The following is a 20461-nucleotide window of genomic DNA, read 5'->3' as shown; positions in this document are numbered from 1 at the left end:
GATTATTTCTAATTTCAATAAATGCAGCCAAAACTATAGTGCATAAATATCATTCTAAGGTTAATTAATTATAAAAAGAGGAGGTTGAGTTGTAAAGCATTTGCTTGACTAGGCTGCTATATTTAGATTTTTCTGATTTTGCTATAATTTCTATCATTTTCTACAGCACAGCTATTTCATGGAGCTCTGTTAATGAAAGCTCTTTAACTATAGTTCTATACTTCTAGATATTTTAGCATTAAAGTATACTCATAGAAAAAAGATTACTCAGATATATTTGTTATATAAATCTGAGAAAATATAACTATGTTGTTTCTCAGCTACCTTTAGTTTATTAAAAATTACTCCCACCATGGCTGGTGTGGCTGAGTGGATAGAGTGCTGGCCTGTGAACCAAAGGGTTGACAGTTCGATTCCCAGTCAGGGCACATGCCTGGGTTGTGGGCCAGGTCCCCAGTTGTGAGCATGTGAGAGGCAACAATACATGAATGTTTCTCTCCCTTTCTTTCTCCATTCCTTCCCCTCTCTTTAAAAAGAAATAAATAAAATCTTTAGAAAATTACTCCCAGATTTTTTCTTTCTTATGAAGAACCAAATTATTTTCTTGCAAGCTCATATTCATATCTGTCATCTTTCTAATGAGGCAGTCCCAAATTGTATAGACATGTGACTATATAAAAACACTCTTTAAGTTATTCAGTTATACTTTCTATAAAAAAATCTTAATTCTTCATTTTATTTGATACTTCCTTTTATAAAACAACACATTTTTACACCATCCTATGAGCCTGAGAATTCTGTGCATGGACATATTGATAGATGACAGTTTTTATTAAAAGCTTATTCGCATTATTTTCTGACTGAGAAAGATAAAAAATCTTTACCAAGCCAAAAGAAAAAGTCAAAATACAGCTCTGGGGAAAATTTCTACTTGTGTCACTTGGAAGTCAGAGGAGATAAGTCTGTAAAGGAGCTATTAAATGAATAAGACAAAGCACATGGCATGTTGAAAACTAGATTAGAGAACACAAAACAGAGTCTGGTAAATCTGTCTGTTCATGCTCATTTCCCTTGATAGGCTTAGGTAAAGAGACAGTTTTATTGTTCGCTTCCATTTAGAAGACAAAACTTAAGAAAGTTAAGGATCCATGTTTATGATAAGAAAAACATTAAATTTATAAGCCTTTCCACACTCAGCACCCATGACCTCCTTTGAAAGACCCCGGTAGACTACAATGGAAGTTATTCCGAACCCTGTTTCAAAATTGAGTTTAATTCTGAACCCAATTTCAAAATTTAAATTTGATCCAAAATTATTGATGATAATTATAGGCAATAATAAACCGCAGATTATTGGCAACATGAGTAATCTATTCCTTAAAACCCATCCTAGATTGTTTCATTTAATGCTGTAGATTTTAGATTCCCACTAAAGCAGCATTTACTGAAATATGTCTTTTTTTTCTATTTAGTGTGGTCTCCATACAGATTCATGCCAACCAATTTCTTGAATCTATAACTTTTATCATGTTATGCACTTACCCATGTTCTTGTGGAATTTGAAAAGCTCGTTTACACAGTGGGAACTAAAGAGTTCATGTCCCTTGATCTTAGAATTTGGGTAGTAGAATAAAGAGTTACATCCAAGTTTTAGTGTGGATTTTCTGAACAAGACTGCAGATTCTTTATGAAATGTACAATTTGATGGTACATTCATGATTAAAAATTACAAATAGTCTTCTATTCATAATATGAGTGTATCTCCCTGTGTATTAAAGTAAATACTAGTAAGAAAAACACCAACTTTCATGTTACCCATGATAAATAGGACATCTTTGTTTTTAAAACTAACATATTGCACTATGGTAGACAGTGGAGACAAAAATTAAACATAATTTTATTGTTCAACATATATTAAGAGGTTTTAAAATTAAACTAATATTGTTCCATGAAAACTGTGCAGTTGACTACAAATAACCCTTAGGTAAAAAAACCTTGTGTGTGTGTATGTAACTCAATAGTCTTCTCCAACTGTCCCTTTATATATTAGTATTTAGGTTTTGACTCTTATAACCTAAACCTTATGCCCATGTTTTTAACAAAACATTTTTGAAAATCCTCTTCAGTGAATGCTTTTTTCCCTAGCCCACCTCTACCCTCCTATGCATAGACAGTGCTTTTAAGATCACAGTTCTAGGTTGCTTAAGTGTATTGTATCAAAATTACATTCAATAATACAATACTGGAGATAAGTACCTCATAATATGACAGACATATCACTACTAAATGTTTTCTTATTAGAATATTAAAATAAAAGGTAGGTAAAGGCTCAGAGAAGACAAGGGAGAGAAGGGGGCAGGAAATGATAAAAGTAAGCAAGAAAATAGGAAATAGAGTCACAAAATAGGAGGCTGGGAGAGGAATATATTTTCAAATAGCAAATATTCAAAAATTTTATAAAACTTTGCATGTTTAGCATTTGGAATTGCTGTTAAATGGCTAATTAGCAAGAACATAAGTTCAATTTTAGATATTCTTTTTTCATAGGAACTAATCGTTAAATGAAACATTTGCTCTTTAAAAACACTATGTGCACAAGTTGTCAGGAAAAAGCACAATCATAGAGAAGCTCATATGGCAGGAGTTGAGATCCTTAACATCGATGTATTTTGTGCTAATATTTGTAAACTTATTGTTTTTAAAATTAAGGAAGGCTTGGTCAGTTATGACTATGATTTTTTTTCCTGCTTCTGCTTTATTTTAATCTTCCAAAATTAAGAGTGAAGTCCTGGCTGGTATAGCTCAGTGGATTGAGCGCAGGCCTGCTAACTAAGGGATCATGGTTCAATTCCCTGTCAGGGCACATGCCTGGGTTGCAGGCCAGTTCCCAGCAGGGGACACATGAGAGGCAACCATACATTGATGTTTCTCTCCCTCTCTCCTTCCCTTCCCCTCCCAAGATAAATAAATAAAATCTTAAATAAAACAAAGAGTGAAAATTACCTAGATAAACTAGTGAATATTTGCTTTTCAAGATGTGCATGTTCTTAATTTGTAAATCTCCTCATAACCAATTCAAAAAGTAACAAAGTATACACTGTTATTATCTTTAGAGCATTTATAATTACTAACATACTACAAATACATTAGAATTATTATTATTTGAAAAGAGTTTGTAAAATTTGGTGCCACTATAGGAGTCCAAACATAGAGAATCAGAAGGCAATATGACTACCGTATTTTGCTGTGTATAGTGCACACCATTTTGCCCAAATTTCTGAGGGAAAAATAAGAATGTGGGTTATACATGGGTAGTACCTGGAATGCCTTGTATCTGTTCTTGTGTTTTGCAATTATGTTATATACAATTTCTTGTACCATCATGTGTTCAAAAGTAAATGCTAAAATTCCTTTATAACACAAAAAAGTATCTAAATATATATAAATGGATAATTGAAATAAAAAATTAAAACAAAAGATTTTTTTCCTGAAAGTTGGGCCAAAAATATGAGTGCATGTACTATATGGCAAAATATGGTAAAAGGTAAATCATTCATATAAGTACAAATACGCATACACAAGACACCAATACAATGAGCTTAACAATTTCTGTGTATTTCATTTTAACATTTTCATGTAAGTTACCTAAATTAAAATCCTACAGTAGACATTGGTCATTCAGCTTTAAAGATATTTCCTTCAGTATATTTCTTAATATTTTTGTCATCTTCCCAATGGCAATGTACAGCTAAAATGCATTTAATCACTTTCTGTGTGCTTTACATTTTATTGTTGCTTTATAATTACCCGAAATATCTTGAGCAGTAATTAATGTGTGACTGTATGTGAGAATATTATAATATTACATATATAAAAATAAGTGAACATTGGAATAGACTCATTCAGTCATCTCTTAGTTGCATCCTGGGCAGGTAAGATTTATTTTTGGCCTCTTTAACCTCACCCCTGGTACTAGTCACTTGGCCCCTTCCCACCCTTCTCAAACTCCTTGCCTTAAGGTACCATTTTCAGAGTCTTAGTAACCAGATGCCAGTTTATTGCACCTTAGGGGAAAGTTCTTAAGGTCTTGCATTAAAATATAGAGATTTCTGATGTTTTAAAATTCTAATATAAAGTCACAAAATCACAGATAGGTAATTGGGTACAATACCCATATTTTACAAATGACAATTGTGATGAAAGGTACTGGTCACAAAGCCAATTAAGACAGAACAGAACCTGAGCCTCCTGGGAAGATGCAGTCCTCATGATACTTTTCTGCATGTGTACATTCTCATGCATGCATTCCAAAGTGTTCTATTTTTTGCTTTCCTTTTTTAAAAAAAATTTCTTTCTCTTTTTTGGAGACAATGAGAAGGAGGGTCTGTTTTTTTCCCCCCTCATATTTGAAACATATTTTTGTTATCCAGTCTGGTCCTTTTAGGCTTTTGAATAATATTATGCCTACCTTAATTGAATCCATAGCCCAAAACAATATGATCATTGAAGTGAACTGATTAACAGTGTTCTATTGAACAACATATGACACAGACTTTGGTGGAATTTTATAAGAATTTTTATAATACACTCTGTATAATTCCCACAGTGAACTTTTAAGTCTTAGCTGATATTTTGGCATGTTGCCATGAAGTAGAACAGAAGATGCCATATGGCATTTCCAAAAGAAGCATAAGATATGTCCTTTGATCAGTCTAAGAATGGGTTATACAGTGGGCTCCATTGTCATTGTAACAGTAGAAGGCCCATCTGCCTCCGAACGTCATCTTTCACGGCATACCAGGGTGTCAGAACTCATTATTAAAATCGCTTTGGGAGTTTAGTCACCTTTAGAATGTGTGTGTATGTGAGTACATCTATGTAATAAGTAGTGCAGAAAGGCGTGACAATTATTATTTACATATTTACCTAAAGTCAGTAGTTGTCAGAGGAAAGTAAGACATCCCAGGTGACCTGGATATAATATGGTATAGATGTGTTGGAGGGATGTTCCCAAGAAATTGACTATTTGGGAAAGACAATTCTAGAAAAAAGCTGAAAAGAAAGGCTTTTGTAAGTGTAATGCAGAAACAAATTTTTCCTTTCAATTGTGCTCCTATTTAAGTGACTCTTATGAATTTTGGTTACAACCAAAATTCTCACAAAGGAAATATGCTTCCTCAAGTAATTTCTTAAACTTTGCAAACAAATATGTTAAATATTTTTCCTGATAGAGAAATAAACAAATGTATTCATTTTAACAGAGTCCCTGAAAAACTCATGAGTAGATTCAGTGTAAAATTATATTAATCTCCTAGAATACAATGATGCGTATCAGTAGGTATGCATTTTGATAGAAAACAATGTATTAGATGCTGCAAAATTTCATAGTCAATTTAATGAAAGATATTTTAGCCAGCTTCAGAAAGTTAACCTTAATTCTATTTGCCCATTTCTTGGTATAAGTAAGTCCTGATGGCTGTAGGTGAGACATGGGGACAATAGGTGAATGATGACACTTTTGGGTGGCTGATCAGTTCTGTTCGCTGTTTTGTTTAGGGATCTAATGGCATGGTGGCCCCTCCTTTTTTGCTCTCAAGACCCTCGGGGTCTCAGGGGTTAATAAACCATACATACTAAGAATTGCTAAGGGCTGTGAAATGCTTCCCACACACCCCATCTTTCAGAGAATAATTGATATATTAGACGTAGCAAACATTGCATAACCTTCAGGATTGTGGCAGTGAACGTGGAAGCTGAGAAGTTTTTACTTTTTTCATTATCAAATAATTTTCATTTTAACCCCGTGTTCTCCAAATCCATTTAGCTTGACAATATAGTTAAACCACAAGAATGGAGACGGAGGGCTCTGCACATTTCGCAGGAACACACATGAAATCTGACATATACTATGCAGCACTCCTATCAAACATTAAGAAAAGATTCTGTTTATGAATGATGATAAGCACTGCAAGCTTTCCCATTTCCTCCTGGTGCTCAAACCATGTTTTTCTCCAGAACAAGTTTCTGCTGCAGCAACTCCCTCTAGCAGTTCCGTGAACCGAGGAAAAGGGAACGGAACACCAAATACATCCTTTCCAGTAAACAAATGGAACGAGGAGGAGGAAAGTTTGGCCAGGAAGACCAAAAGGATCGGGGAGTCTTTTCGGGGTGACTGAATAGATTCCTCGCGTTCCCCGGTCCCTTGCCCACCCCCTCCCCAGCCGCTGCTCTCCGGGCTCCACTGCCCCCTGCCCACCCGCCTGCCCGCCCGCCTGCCCGCCCCAGCTGAGCCCAGCATCTTTCAGAGCTCGCAGACACGCAGTCCCAGCGCGGGGAGAGGCTCGAGCCACTCTGAGAGCGTTTAGTTTCTTCTGGTCTGGTGGTGAATGGATCGTGAGGTCCAGGGATGCCCTCATTGATCCTAAGCCTGTATTTTGTCCCCCGGATTGCCTCAGCTGACCCCAGCAGAAACCCAGTCAAGGGGGCGCCCGGCACCTCTCCCGGAGTTGATATGCAAAATAGTTACGTCAGCTGTGGGGGGCGGGGCAAGCCTGGTTGAGTGGCAGCAGCTCTTGCTTAGGGAGGAGGTGCGAGAATCAGCCTGGTTCAGTGACTGAGACAAACTGGAGGTGAGAGGAGCTGGTGCTGTCCACTGCGCTGTCGGTGCTGAACCTGGGACCTGAGCAGACCGGTTGCCCTCCAGGCAACGCCCTCTGTGCCCTGCGGATCCGCTTCAACTAAATCAACTTGACAACGGAGTGTGGTAGCGGACGTGGGAGAGAGTCCTCTGTTTGCCACCTGGGCGCCCATTCAGGCGTGACTTTGGAGATTTCTATAGTTTCAGATCAAACTATTTTCATCTTTTCCCAGCTAAGAGGATCTTTTTAGTTTTTTAAATCATTATCTTACTGTGATTTATATTTCCACACCATTTAGGGATCTTTCTGGGAGACTTTTTGACTGTTAAAATAAGGTAAGAAAAATATTGTTTAAAATTATTACATATGTTGGGGGGAAATGCTGACGGCCATACAAAATTTCAAACCAAGTTATGATTATTTTTATAATTTGAAATGGGACTTTTGGCAATGATTGCAATAATTATTTAAATAATTGCTGTCATCATTATTAGAAGAGCATCTATTGGTGATTATTCACTGAAATTCTAGAGGGGAAGTTGAGGGGTTTGTTTTTTTGCTTTTTTTTTTTGGGTGAAGTTAATGTCATCGTGTCACATCCTGCTTTATAAATATAAATATATGTAGACCAACACTTCCAGCATGGTTTGAGGAACAGAAACCATTCAATGCAAGCCCCCAAATATGTTCATAAACTACATTGAATAAACCAACCAACAAGTTGTTAGAAAACACGCAATTTTAAAGAGAGGTTTGAACTAATCTCTGATTAATATTATCTCTGGTATGCAAAGCATAGACTACAACGTGTAGAGCTCTCAACATTTTTAGAGTGGAGGAGCTAAGGGCAGGAACATTTATACCATGCTGGGTTCATTTGGATGTATTGTTATGCAGTAGATCCAAATAAAACTTGTGAAACTCAGTCCCTGAAAATTCTACACCCCAAGGTCATGTGCATTTCCAAGTTGGGGGCTGTTTGTTCTGCTATTGACTAGTAAATGTCATCCCCTCCCACCTTCTCAGGTTAGAGTTGATGTAAAGGGGAAGCTCTGATTTAATAATACAGTTTTAGCTTGTGTTATAGTCGCTACCGCTGTTGGTAATTGAATGGAACTGAGAAGCGTGGGCTGAGAAAATGTCTCGCTATTTCAGCAATGTTTAACCTCTTGCATGCTTAACAGGGAGCTTTTCTCTACTTGGGAGATTTTCTTTTGAAGCTATGTTCCTTTTGTCAGTTGGCAGTGTGTTTTGAGTGTGTTCGGAGAAAGAATCAATGCAGAAAAACACTGAATAGTACTTCTCATGGTGAAAAATTATTAAATGATAGAAGTTAGCTGTGTATCTCATATTACTGTTCAGACTTTATTTGAGACAGTTGATGGTTTGTTTGATAAATAGAATTTTGAGCTTTCATCTGTCATTTAGTGACATTAGATTAAGTATAAAGATCTAGTCATATTTTCTATGACTAGAAAAACACTGTGGTTGAGGGTTCCTTTACATTCTATGGGAGAGAGTTCAGGTTGCAGCCAGATGCCCAATAGCAATAGGAATGGGTCAAATATAAGCTGTTGCAGAGTTAATGAGTATTGCTCAACTGAGTAGGGGGTATGTTTTTCAGCAATTTAAGAGTACAGTGAGTTTAAATGCTTTTAATGTTCTTAATGATAAAACATTTCTACTCTAGTTGCATCATACTTACAAGGATGAACTCTAACATTACAGTTTATGATTGAAAATAATTCTTCAGGGTGGCAATTTTTCATTTTATTTACAACATAGTCCTACATGAGTAGATTGTTACAAGTGGGTACTGTTGCAAACACTAGGGGTCAGATGTAAATCCTTCTAAGGTTTTCCAATGTTTTACCCTAAATAAATGTTCTTTGTAGGATTCCTGTCAGTCATGTGATCTTACATTAAATATTGCTAGAAATTTTTGAAGACTAGCCAGGTACAGGAGTAAAATAAGATATGAGAAACACTGAGCTATGAAGTTTATACCAAACAGACTTCTGTAAATATATATAGGATCATTCTTTTCTTCTATATATTTTATATTTTGTTTTTAAAACTAATTACCTTGGTATATGGAGATGGTGGAATTTGAAACAGAATTGTGGCTTCTTTTGATACTAGTTTTATTTTATTTTCTTGTATCAAAACATCAACATATATTTGAATTTTATAACTTACTTGAAAGGCAGTAACATATATAAACACTATAATCACCGAATTCTCTGAGTATCTCATTGACTTCTTTTAGCATAAAGTATGCCAAGATGTATGTCTTTGTTCAAGTATGGGCAGCTAGCATGAACTACCCATATCTGCAATTCTTTTGGGTGAACTTTAATGTTATCAGATTTTGATGCTTAAATGCTGAAATCAAAATTTTCTACTGGCAAAAATGAAATCAGCCCAAACTATATTCAATGAAATTGCAAATTTAAAATATTAGAAATATTTGTGTCTTAGTTCGGAAGAAGTAAGTAAAATTCTTTGACCATAATTAGCCCAAATGTAGCATATGGGGAATACTATTTGGATGCAGCATATAATTCCTACTATAAATAAATAAAATTGCCATCTTTGAAGACACCTCCAAAAACATTCAAATGGGATGGCCTTTCATTAATTCTTTATGATGCAAAGAAATGAGCATATTTTGGAGTTATAACTCGTCCATGTGAAATTCAAAGAAATGTTCAATACAACAATGTATAGCCTACTAAAGCATTAATTAATTTCATTACATAGGCACTGAAAATGTGTATAGCACATTTTACTTCAAGATGATGAACTTTTTACAAAGTGTAGAAAATTCCTGAAATAATTTGATATGATATGTTCAAGTTGTTTTTCTTGTTCCTCAGTCTCTTAAGACACATTGATTTAGACAAAAATTAAATTTAAAATGTAGCTAGACAGATATATTAGTTTTTCCTCACAAATAAGGTAACTGTGTGTTTGGTAAGATTTAATATAAAAGTGAACTAATTTGGGTTTTCAGTTATCAAGGCTACATATTGCTTTTTAAATTTAATTTACTTACATGTACAATGGAGGAATACAGAAAGTATTTAGAAGCTTAAAATAGGTAAAAAGTTTGAATGAATTGACTTTTTAAAAGTAACTTTTAAAATTACCTTTAAGAAATTATGCAAGTAACAGTTTATCGAAAAAATTTTTGAATAATGGCCATTTTTCATGTTTAGTCCTCACTCAGCAAGTGAGGCCAAAGACCCTGAATATGTCCCTATTAGTTTTTCATATTTGCCCCAAATCACCATACTAACTTTAATATTTTTATTACTCAACATATTACCAAGTTTGAAAGATCCTTACAAACTAACAGGCTAGAAAAAAAAAGTGCTTCCTGTTGTTAACATCATTGTAACATTCATGTGACCAATTATCCTTCCCCAAACAGACTTAATCACTTCTACTGCAACAGCTCCAATGTCCTTTGGGCACAGTCTACTTAAGGTGAGCTGTGGTCCTTTGTGGAGTATCTTAACTTTCCTATCAAATAGGTCACCACATAGCAAAACAATTGGCCCTTTTGTACTTTAATCACCTTGTAATCGAGAAAGTTACTATTACTACAATGGATGAGGTAGTGTTTTTGAAAAGTTCTGAACTCCAGAATTCCAGTAAGCCTTTTAATGGGCTTTCTGAAAGAGAAAGAAGTAAACAATAGTATAATCATGGGTGTTTATGTGCATGTGTATAATTTTGTTAAATTCTACTCTACCCTAAACATGAAATGAGAATGAAGTGGAACATTTAAGTTCAACAAATGCTGCTTAATTAAAAATAATTTACATAATAAGCTGTAATACAATAAGACTGTTTTAGTGGCAAATGTGTATTCTAATTATTGCTATTTTTTATTTAGGCTAGTATGCTTAGGGACACACCAGTTATTTGGGGATGAAGGTATCATTCAGGAGCTCTCTTGATAGTTGGCAAGGGAAGGGAACATTGGAAATGAAAATTTGCTAGGGATAAGAAAGAAAACAGCTGTGTGCATAAGGAAGAGTTTATGGCACTACACTGATTCTGAGAAAATGAGAGCTCTGTAAGTTATCTAAAAAAGATACTTCAGGTTTACTTCCTATATATCTTTGGTAATAAGTCGTGTACTTCTAAGAAACAGAGCCTGGATATTCCTATACCTAAAACATTTTTATTTCTTGTGAATCACTGTTTTCATGCATAGATGTGATGAAATGTGGAAAGAACAGCTTCACCCTGAACTTTCTTTCTTTAAAACCAAGTGATTAATATTAATTTAATGTGGCTTTTGGTATCAAATTATGTAAATCTCTAAAGCAAATTGGTTGCTTAGTGAGTTCATTTGCATGTCAATACAGAGAATATTTCTCCAACTCATAACTAGTTCATAGGACTGCCAGCAATTCTCAAGCACCGTGCAAAAGATTTGAAAATACTTTTGCATGGAGATTCATATTCAAATGACAGTCTAAAGAAAATTACTTTAGTGATATATTTTCCCTGCAAATATCACCAAGATAGCAATTAGACCATACATACTGTAGCAATTAAAACATACAAACCTGAACTATGTTCCCCAAAGATGTTGATGAAATGGAAATAATTTACCTTTCCTGGTTGGATCACTTCCACAAAACACATTAGATAGTGTTTTAATGACCACCAGGGACTTACTTTTTCTAATTTCTAAAAGCCTAAAAGTAAAGGTTGCTCTCATAAAGATATAAATGCCCCCATGCTCTCTATGGTAATGTAGCCCTTTTTCTCAAAGCCACAGTAATTGCTGTGACTTTGGTGTCAAACAGACCCTGCTGCCTCATTTAGAATTAAGAAGGTTGTTCTTATTCATCTTTCTAAAGAAAAAGAGCCAGCGACTTACTACTAGTAAACACATTTTCTGTTTCGTGATACATTACCTATTTATAGGTGAGCATAACGTCTTTGAGCCTTGATTTGCTCATTCATCTTGGAAGAAAAATATCCCATTCAAAATATTAACATATGTACACATATATTTATTTATATTAGGCCATTTCATCTGTATTAAATTGTTTAATATTTATATAATCATTTATATTTCATAGTATCTTCATTTTAGATGGAAGAAATCAGGAACTCAGATCAAAGCTCTGCACCACTCCAGCCCATGGCCACACAACTAGGAACAGGAGGATTACTCTATTAAACCGATGAATCCCCCTTTAACCTACACTGCACTTTCTAGAACCTCTGATGAGGTCAAATACTCAGTTTGGTGTGTCTTATTTAGAATATTTTTTCTGTGATACCCTATTTACTAAATGTGAATGTTCCCAAATCGTTTCCTTAATTATTGTTCTATTAAAGTTATTTAATAGCATGTATCCTTTAGTATCCTTAGAATGCGTAATACCTTAATCTTAAGGAGATTTTCTTGTATATTTAATGTTAGAGAGCTGCTATACTATTTGACCCCATAGAGTATTGAAAATATTAGCAACAAACAATATTTATATTTTTTGTGTATTTGTATATTTGTAAATATTGTTTGTATATTTATATTGTTAGAATATTTGTATATTCTATTTGTATCTCAAATAGAATATAAAATGATAGAGTGGTTAAGTTTTCTTAAGAGGTTCTTATTTCCCTAAAAAATCCTACTGGACCCCTAATTAAATATAAATACATCTTGAACTTCAGCCCACTTCAATTAATGAGCAGCTGTGCTATTACCCACTACTCACATTTAAACCTTCAGGCTAATTAGTTGCAAATATTTTAAGTAGTCCACGAGATCATGTAAAGCAACCAAAATAAAACTAATAGTTTTGAAACACAGTTTAAAAGAGGTAATTTCTTGAATGCTTGGGAAATATTAAATCTTTTTTTTCTTACTCTATTTGAGATACAAATGGAAGTATTGACCAGTAGTTGGTACTTCTTGTTTTCATATAGCTTTTGGTCTGAGTAGAACAGGTGTGAGCACTGGTAATTATAACACAGCTCCTGGGACAGCCACGGAGTTGCATCAGGTTCCCTAGTGAGTCCTCATTATCCAAGTTTTGGGTTCTCCTTAGTAAATAGGTCCCAAAGGAGATAGAGAAGTTTGATTTGGGAAGAAAGTTTACTGGGCTTTTATTAACTTTTTAATATATTGGCTAGCAATACCTGGTGTTTTACTTTTGAAAGCAGCTTTGGTATAATCATTTTTAATCTTCAACTTTCTGCACCACGTAGTATACAATTCATTTAACTCACAGTTCCTCACTCTCTGTGATGCCCCGTAGGAAGTCCATTCGCTCCGGCAGCTACAATTATTCTCTCTTCAGAGATATTGTCCAAATCTATGGCTCTGGCCCAGATTTGAACTCCATTAATATATTTACAAGGCTCTGCTAAACATTTTAATTCTGATTTCATGGTGACAGCACAAATCCCATGAATTCATCTTCTCATCCTTCACATGGTCCTCATCCTAGTTTTTCCGTGTGCCAGTTAATGGCACGCTCTTTTTCATTTACCTTGGTCTGAAAATTTATAGGGATTTTAAACTTACATCATTCTTACTATACTATATGTAGGGAGTCCTCAAATTTTAATGTTCCTCATTTCTATTTTCTATTCTCCTCCCTTATTAAGTTTGCCTTAACCGAAACTGTCCCATCTCATGGAATTATTTCATATTCTCTACATTAATCCCTATTTCTTGTTTCTTTTGCTGTAATACTAAATGATACAAATGGCAACTAAAATTTTGGTGATTCATAATATGTCATGAACGATGTTCAGTATTTATAAACATTATTTCATTTTATATATACAACACCTTGTAAGGCAGATATTGGGAAACCAAAGCTTAAAGAATTAGGTTGCCACTGGAGCTGGAACTCAGACCAAGCTTGTCTGAAGCCAGCTGCATGATCGGAATCATTATACGCTGCTAATACAGACTTCAGACGTCTTCTAAATTCCTCTTGATTAAAGTAAGCATTCAAATGTCACTGTGTTCAGATATCATCAGTGGGTCTCTAATTTTTACTATATTAAGTGGAAATTCTCTGCTCGTTTTTAAGATCATTCTAATTGGTTCTACACCCTGCAGATTGATCAGGTTGTAATCAACCTGATTTTCAGTTTTCTCATAGGTGCAATGCACATAAGTAAAAAAGAGATGGGTCAATATATACAGCATAATTCCTTCTTTCTATGTAAACACAGTGCCCTGTCTGGGCTGTCATATTTTCAGGAAGCCCAACATACATTCCACTCCTCTATTTCCAACCAAGTTTTCTCATAGTGTAAGATCATATGTCCTCCTATGTGCTTTTCAGAGTCTATAGAATTGTTGCAACAAATGGCACTGTGGATATCACCAAGATGCGCCCCCTCCTTTTTTTACATGTATACATTTGTTTTCTATTGTTGCATAAAATTGACATAACTTTAGTGACTTAAACATCCATTATCTCATAGTTTCTGTGGGTTACAAGTCTGGGTACAGACTAGCTGGGCCTCTACTCAGGGTCTCACATCAAGTCTTCAGCCAGTGCTGGGTTCTTATTTGAGGCTCTAGGTTCTCCAAGATCACTGGCTCTTGGCAGGATGTATTTCTTTACAGCTCAGAATTCATGGAAGGTTGTTACTTCAAGGCCAGATAGTCTTGCTGACTCCTACAGCTTCTGATCACTAGACCTGCATTTAAAGGGCTCACTTCATTGGGTCAGATCCAGTTAGAATATTCTGTCTTTGAATGTACATCAAGTCAACTGATTTGGAACCTTAATTACATTTTAAAGCCTCTCCTGTTAGCCATATAACAGAACATAACCTCAAGAGCAATATTACATTACCTTTGTAATATTCTGGTAGTCAAAAGCAAGTTAAGGGGTCTGCCTACACACAAGGTAAGTGTTGGCCACTGAGATTCCTGTTAGAATTCTGCCTACATACCCGGTTCAAGTTCTACTTGAACCTCGAGTCTTTCTTCACCGCCATAGTGCCAATGAGCTCATTTGTCTCTTCCCAGTGTCGATGACCTGAACTATGAAGTGGACAGGCTGGCATTGCTTTTGAATTTTGTAACGTGTCTTAGGTTGTTTTTCTTAATTAATCTTAAACTCTTTTTAAAGGAAAAGGCCTAGGAATTCCTTCCTTGTATACAAAACTTTGCAGTTTAGAATTTATTAATATATATGTTATTTAATACTCATTGAAGTGTATTCTTTTTTATGCTTACTTACATAATGCAGTGTTTTGTACATGATTAAAGTTTCTAGATTTTAGATTTGGTTAATCCTCTCTGATTTCACATTTTTGTCTTTGGTCTTGACTAATTACAAGCCATACAAAGGAATTTTCTTATCTTATTCCATGCAACAAAAAATCTTTCTATGCAAATGAGGCTTTTATATTTAATATTATGTTTCAGAAATGATATAGAAGTTATATAAGAGGTAAAAATGATATTCATGTTTATTCTTTAGGAAGTACAAGAAATTTATATTTACTTTGAAAACAACTTCAAATTTTAGAAGATTCATCTTGAAAAGAATGTTACATATATATATATATCAATAATGATTTTGTCCTTGGTCTGAAGATTGATAACTAATTGGAAAATTATTTTACTAACATTATTTATAGCTGAAACCTAAAAACTTCATTATAGTTGTATCTTTTATAGTTGAAATACTATTGAGGTAATTTCATTTTGATAAGACCTGAAAAAACTTAACTAGTATACACATTCAAGTTTTAATTTTAATAAACAATGCTTAAATTGTTGTTATATTTATTATAAAATAGAATATTAATTCAATGAGCATTAATTAAGTACCTTCTGTGCTTCAGGCATTCTACTGGGTGATGGGGTTGAGCAGAAATGATGGAAACCAAATTTCTTCTGTACTCCGAAAAGACAGACAATAAGCCAACCCAAAAAGACAAAGATAATGTTTGGTATTGATAAGTGTTATGATAAAAAGTGGAACAGGTAAAGAATGACTAAAGGATAAGAGTGCTATCTAAGATAGTACCTAAGATAATCTTAGTTACTAACCTTGTCATTCTAAGGGGCCCATCAAGTAGCTTCTGATATGTTAACTTGACTTGTGGCTATTGTGAATAATTCTGCAATAAACACAGGAATGAAAGTATCTTTGATAACCTGCTTTAATATCTTTGGATGAATACTTAGAGAGGGATTGAAGGGTCGTATGGTAGTTCTATTTCTAGTTTTTTAAGGAACCTTCATAGTATTTTCCATAGTGATTATACCACTTTACATTTCTACCAACAGAGCACCAGGGTTCCAATTTTTCCATATTCTCACCAACAAATTCTACCTCTCTCTCTCTCTTTTGATGCTAGCCATCCTCAATGCAGTTTTGCTTTGCATTTATTTGATGATTAGTGATGTTGAGCAACTTTTCATACCTGTTGGCCATGTGTACGTGTTGTTTTTGGAGTATTTCTCTTATTCCTGGAAGTCAAATTATTGGTGAAAATGCAAAGGCTCCCATTATGAAAAACATGATTAGTTGTGATTTTCTCATTAATGAATATTAGCTCCCCTTTCTGTTTGGTACTATAATGTATTTGAAAAATATTACATAGATTCATTTTCATTGTGATTTTCATTTTTAACACTATATAGAGCATGTTGCAACTAAATTCTGAGACTCAAAGTTAGTTTCTGAAAATTAGTCTGTATTCTTTGTGTATTGTACAGTTCATTTGTTCAGACCTTCACATTCTTTTATAGAAACTTAAATGCTCTCCAATCTATGCTCCTTTGAGGCAGGGATCCAGTGAGCTGGTATTTATATCAAATGATCCATTATCCCATAAACTGTGGCATTGTTAGGGGGAGAGAAATGCTTAAAATGCCTTTTGGATTTGTGCACATGCTTGAGAAACCATGGCATTTGTTAGTTTTTATGTGATTATGTTCTTTTCACAAAAACTGTGACATCATGGGACCATGTAAGGAAGAATTTTAAAAAATGAATGCCATAAAAATACATGCACAACTTTACAAAATAAATGTTATTAGATGCACAGTACCTCATTCCTTTGGCAGAGTCCCAAAAGTTAGTGCATTTACAGAAAAGTAAGGCTTGAAAGAATTTACGCAATTTGTGTCAATGCTTTGCTTGAATTATTTGGTGAGATTTCTCCTGAAACCATAATTAATTGAGCTAAAAATAAATTAAAGGGTGAAAGGGAAATTTTTCTAAAAAATGCTTTGCATGTTAAGTATGCGTATTTACAATTCATGACAACAAAGATTCCCAATAAATACCTTCTATGACTGTTTATTTCATGTTGTGTTTTTTGGCAAGTGTCCTATTTCTGTGTCCTGAGGTCTGAGGAAGGTGGAGGGCTTTCATTGAGTTTGTTTCCCTGTCTTTGCACAAATAGTACAACTTAATTGACAACGTCTGAAGCAGAATTGTGTGCCCCGGCTGTGAAAACTGCTATCAATGCTAGCACTCAGCTGGGCATCTCATTAATTATATGTTGTTTTGAACATCTAGGTAGGTGAACAACTGTCTAAACTCAGTAAAGAAAGCTCAAGAGGGCATTGAGGATATGCTGATACCAGTCTTCTAATTCACTGTGCTTTTTCTTCAACGTAGTCTGCTTCATGCATAGAGAATAAAGATTTTTAAGTGCAAAATAATTTTTGAAGTTTTGAAATTCGTGACTACTTAAATGGTTGAAAAAGATTCACCATTTCACTTTAAATTGCTGTATCTTATTTATTACAGAAAGTAAATGGGTTTGATTTATACATTGTTCAAACACTATGAAGACTCCACTCTGTGATACGAGGCCTTTCACTGCCTCCGTTTTTAGATCTCAGTTACAGGATTCTTGATCTAGAAAAGAGAACGTGAAAAGTAGGTGCCTAGTGTGCAAGAGACTTATGTAAAACATCATTAGGCATCATCAGGCTTAAAGGAAATCTGCGGTGGTCGTAAGAATGTCAGACCATATCCTAAAATTTTACTGGTTAGTTTAAATACACTGGACTTACAGACAGGTTTTTGTCCTACCCCAGCAGCTGCAGTAGCATCCTTCCAAATGTTTAAAATCTAGCACAACACTAAGGATACGTTTCCTCAGAAAAATCGAAGTTTTTGTAAGCAACTTCATACTAAGAGCCGTGTCTAATATTTACAAATCTTGTATTTGAAAGTGGTAAGTATCTCAGGTTATTTTTATGGGGATTTTGCTACGTGATTTGTCAGTCTTGTTGAAAATATATAATGTGTTCATTTAAACACTTTTCCAATTAAATTTTAATTTTTTTATGTATCACAGAGTATCAAACATCACCTAAGGATTCAGATGAAAACTTACTATGCTATAAGAATGAGGTATTAAGAAATAGCATTCTTGAAAAGGAATAAAACTTTTATTACTAGTAACTTTTTAACATTCTTTGAGTGTGATAGTATTATTTACTCCTGATTTAAATTAAATGAATAGGTTCTTTTCTTGCATAATGACACTTTCAGATTTTATACATTATTTCCTATTGTTTGGCATGTGATTTTTATATGAATGCTGTGTGAACTACAAACTTTTGAAAAGTATATTTGAAATCCATTCAAAGTTGTTATCATTATTATGAAATTTCCCAGAAATTAATTGCTTAGTAAGATCCTTGAATTGTTCTTAAGAGCATAGATAGCTATTATAGTGTTATTTCTATAATTAATACATCAATCCACATAGGCTAATAATGTTTGAGATATTTGACCACATAGTGTTATATGTTTTAATTTTGTTAATTTAACAGTGAAAATTGCACTTTCCAGGTTTTCATTTACATTTGCTTATTAGTGAATGTGATGTTTTAATAAATTTCCTAGAGGTGATTCTAAGTTTTCTCTGTAAATCCTTTGACCATTAATTTAAGAGAACCTTACCTTAACTGTTTTATACAATCAATAAAAATTAGATTCTATGAAACAGAAGTAGTTGTTTATTAAGCAGTTATTGGGCTTTTATTTAATGAAAACTTTAGAAAAGCTTTTAAGGTAGAACCAAGGCTGAGCCTAAGGTTCTACCTTAGGTTCTGGGAAGGTGAAAGATGACATTGTCTCAGACAGGCAGGAGTCACATACGGGTCTTCCAAACACAGGTCCCAATACTACATATGTATGTCTTTAATACTCTGTGATTTTAGTGTCCTATTTTCCATGCAAGTTTTTAAAAATTCTACAGTCTTCAATAAAATACATTATGCCTCATATGTTTTTCTAGAAAGCACTTAACTTTCTCAAGTCCATTAGCATTTCTTCAAAGTGACTCATCTCTTGAGTATTTGAGATTCTAAACAAAGTTATATTATTCCAAAGCAGTCCTGATTATTCATTATTTTTAATTAAGATATTCTAGCTTGTTAGCTAAAGACATAAGCAATGTAAATTAAAACATTCCTTAATTTATAAAGGACATATAAGTAATTTTATTAATGCAATGCTGTCTCTTTGTTTTCCCTTCAAGTCTTTCCAGTGAATGGGGAAATATCTAAACTTCTCTTTTGGCGTTTTCCAAATATTTTACCCTAGAAACAGATGTTACACTGAACATAATATTGAAACTGATTTAGAAATGAAGTAGAATCATGATGTAGCATATTTTTACTAGGAACAAAATATTTTTAAAAATCTTATTTTTCTAATATGTATTTAGATGTGGGCGTGTCTATAACAATGTAACTGTGAATATCTGTACAGACCGAAAGAATCAACATTGACTTTTCAGTGGCAGAAATCTTTATTATCATATAAGTTGATAATAAGAACTAAAATGAAGCTATTTTAATTGAGATTAGACTCAACTGTGTATGGATCTTGTTGCAATGACTCCACACTTCCAGATTTTTATGTATTATCCTGAGCAGATACATTCAGACACTTCATTTGGGGATTTGTCATCATAATAACCTTGAAAACAAAACTTCATTTATGAGCCTCATAACTGTGGTTACATGGTGAATGATACAAACAGAAGTCTTTGGTTTTGACTTTGCGGTGTTTTTCCTCACGCACGCTTGCGCAGAGTATATAACATCAAGTGTTGTTTTGCTTGTTTTGTTTTTTCACGTGCATTCTTTTAAGGCTGAGTATCAAATGTATACTTCTAAGTTTACTTCTTGTAATCATTACAGCACCTAAAATTCATTTCAAATAAGATAAGTTGTATTGATTTGTAAAATGGCTTGGTAGATTAATTCTTTCAGAAATGCGAGTTAATAATTCTTGATTCAGAAAACCAAAGTATAGTAATAAGTCACATGCACTTCAAGAAGTTTTATATTGTGTTTTTAGGTACATTGTAGAAAATTTTTACATGTTTGCAGTAAACAGACTTATTTTGGGGGGAGAGTAAAACTATATATATGATCATTTATTATTAATAGTAAATAAGTTTAATTATGTTTACCTTAAAATATGTAATATTCTGTTTTAATAGTGATAAAATAAAATAGTGATAATAGATATAAAGCCACTTAAACTTTTGAATTTACTGGCACTTCCATACTTATTAGTATAAAGATAAGTAAATTTTCGATATAGTATTACGTTGATATATTTAAAGTTGAAGATTCACTATAATCATGTGTATATTAAATATAATGGGTGACAATTCAATAAAGCCCAAATTCAAGACATAAAAGGAATTGAGGATGACAATAATTATCAAACAAAAGAAGTCATGTATTTTTCACTTTATTTTTAATTGGGTCAAATACTTTAATGATAGACTAAAATATACAAATAGCACATTTTACTCAATTT

General features: G+C 33.8%; 1 protein-coding gene across 4 annotated transcripts in view; it reads left to right on the top strand.

The window, feature by feature from the left end:
• Positions 1-6591: 6591 nt before the first annotated feature.
• The window catches only part of FSTL5 (follistatin like 5), a 558399-nt gene continuing 544529 nt past the window's right edge, over positions 6592-20461 (top strand). For 2 of the 4 annotated variants that reach the window (XM_037058318.1, XM_037058317.1), the window contains exon 1: positions 6592-6973. The gene's annotated coding sequence lies outside the window, so the exon portion shown is untranslated. The remainder of the gene's footprint in view (positions 6974-20461) is intronic. The other 2 variants (XM_037058316.1, XM_037058315.1) reach the window with 1 other exon arrangement.

This window comes from Sturnira hondurensis, unplaced genomic scaffold (assembly GCF_014824575.4).
Source record: "Sturnira hondurensis isolate 20B ecotype Veracruz unplaced genomic scaffold, ASM1482457v3 Scaffold0010128, whole genome shotgun sequence".
Classification (NCBI taxonomy): Eukaryota; Metazoa; Chordata; class Mammalia; order Chiroptera; family Phyllostomidae; genus Sturnira; species Sturnira hondurensis.
Note: the sequence above shows the minus strand (reverse complement) of the source record. Positions and strands in the feature narration are given on the sequence as shown.